Here is a 1981-nt window from a genome sequence, read left to right as displayed (position 1 = left end):
TACTATTAAATTAATTCGTTTACCCATGGGTATATATTATCTTTTTTTTAATCATTGTTATTTAATATTTTATTTTTATTATTATTATTTATTTATTTGTTTATTTTTATTAAATATTTTAATATAGAATCAATAAATTAAGAAAATAAAGTAAAAAAAGAAAATAAAGTAAAGAAAGTATATAAAATAAAACAAAGTAAAAAAAAAAATGAATAAACTCCTTAAAATTAGTAATTAAGGTTTCAATATTTTAAAATAATAATAAATCCACTATGATTCACCTTGGTATGGGATTCCGGAGTTCTAGATTGAACTTCTATGCAATCTAAATTTGGAAAATTATTATTTTCTTTTATTGTTTTTTCTAAAATTATTTAATTGATCGGTTTGCTATAATATTATTGTAATATTGGTACTTTAAAATAATGTAGCTTTAATTGATTAATTTTTTTTTTTAAATTGTAAAATATGTATTTTATTTTGCTTCTTTGCCTCATAATTTCAATACCTTGGCCTAACATTTATAGCTTTAAGTATTCAGTTAAGTACTGATGGATAAAAAATAATATCAAAAACTTTAATTTAATGAAAGAGTTAAAAATATGTATATTATTAAGATTTTTGATCTTTATTCAAAATAAATTGCTGATGGATGAGGTCATGCAAAATAGTAATGTTGAGAAACTGAGTCCTAAAGATAATGCCGATAAAGGTCAGCAGATGGCGCCAGGATAGACTTCACTGTATAATCGATGTACTATACTTCATCTATTCATACTGAGCTAAGGGTCAAAATCCGGTTCATGTTAGAAACAGTAAATAATAAGATTAGGAAACAAGCGATAGAATGGAGAACACAGTTCTTCAAGAACTCAATATCACCGGAGAGTATCCTCCAAGGACTGGTACCTCCCGCTGAGGAGGATCGCCGGCGCTTCTACTATACCCTCATCTTTCCTCTTGTTAGTTAACTCTGGTCTCCCTTCAAAGCGAATAAATCTTTCGCCTTTTACTAAAGATTTCCGTGGAGGGGGACTTTTGATGAGTCTATATTGAATTTTTTGTTAGAACCCCGCCTCTGGTGGGGTCATTAGTGATCTATCAATACAATTGTTAATACTGAGTCTTGAGGGCGTTGTGTGAGAGGTTTTATAAATTCCTCGTTTTTGCGTTTTCTTAGAAATGGATGATTTATAGTGATTTTATTTTATTTGCTGAAATTTCTAGTTCGTCTCAAAACGACCCAAGACTTTGAAGTTTCGTGGTACAAATTACCTAGTCAGTCGCCTCTCCAGCTTTCTTCCCCTACCTGATTTCTATTGCTCCCAAACAATGTTATACTTATTACCCAATCCATTACTTCCGTGGATAAACAAAAGAGCCAATTTTGATTTCACTTTAGAATCCATTGATAAATAATCTAACCCATGTCTAAGCACGTAACAATATCATTCATATCTAAGCGCGTTCTCGGAATCACCCATTTATAAGAAAACGCTGAAACGAGGCATTTATAAAACCTCTCCCTCAACGCCCTTAAGATTCGGCGATAATATTTGTATTGATAGGTCACTAATGACCCCACCAAAGGCGGGGTGCTGACAAAAAATTCAACATAGACTCATCAAAAGTCCCCCTCCACGGAAATCTTTAGTAAAAGGCGAAAGATTTATTCGCTTTGAAGGGAGACCAGAGTTAACTACCAAATTGTAAGAAGAGGGTATAGTTAAAGTGCTTGCGATCCTCCTCAGTGGGATGTACCAGTCCTTTGAGGATACTCTCCGGTGAGATGGAGTTCTTGAAGAACTGCTTTCTCCATTCTATCACTTTTTTCCTAATCTTATTATTCATTGTTTCTCAGATGAACCAGAATTTGACTGTTAGCTCAGTATTGATTGATTAAGTATCGTGTATAGTATAGTATAATCTGGCGCAGTCTATCCTGGCGCCACCTGCTGGCCGCAACAAGCGTTATTTGGTC

General features: G+C 32.6%; 2 non-coding genes across 2 annotated transcripts; one reads left to right on the top strand and one right to left on the bottom strand.

The window, feature by feature from the left end:
* Positions 1–968: 968 nt before the first annotated feature.
* LOC112211124 (U5 spliceosomal RNA) lies at positions 969–1090 on the top strand. The gene has a single exon (XR_002945454.1). It is a non-coding gene; the product is annotated as a U5 spliceosomal RNA (small nuclear RNA).
* Positions 1091–1577: 487 nt separating this feature from the next.
* LOC112211125 (U5 spliceosomal RNA) lies at positions 1578–1698 on the bottom strand. Its single transcript, XR_002945455.1, has one exon. It is a non-coding gene; the product is annotated as a U5 spliceosomal RNA (small nuclear RNA).
* Between the last annotated feature and the right edge of the window lie 283 nt (positions 1699–1981).

Source organism: Halyomorpha halys, unplaced genomic scaffold (assembly GCF_000696795.3).
Source record: "Halyomorpha halys isolate HHAL.00 unplaced genomic scaffold, Hhal_1.1 Scaffold201.1, whole genome shotgun sequence".
Classification (NCBI taxonomy): domain Eukaryota; kingdom Metazoa; phylum Arthropoda; class Insecta; order Hemiptera; family Pentatomidae; genus Halyomorpha; species Halyomorpha halys.
The sequence above is the reverse complement of the archived record's forward strand: the minus strand, read 5'-3'. Positions and strand labels throughout refer to the sequence as shown.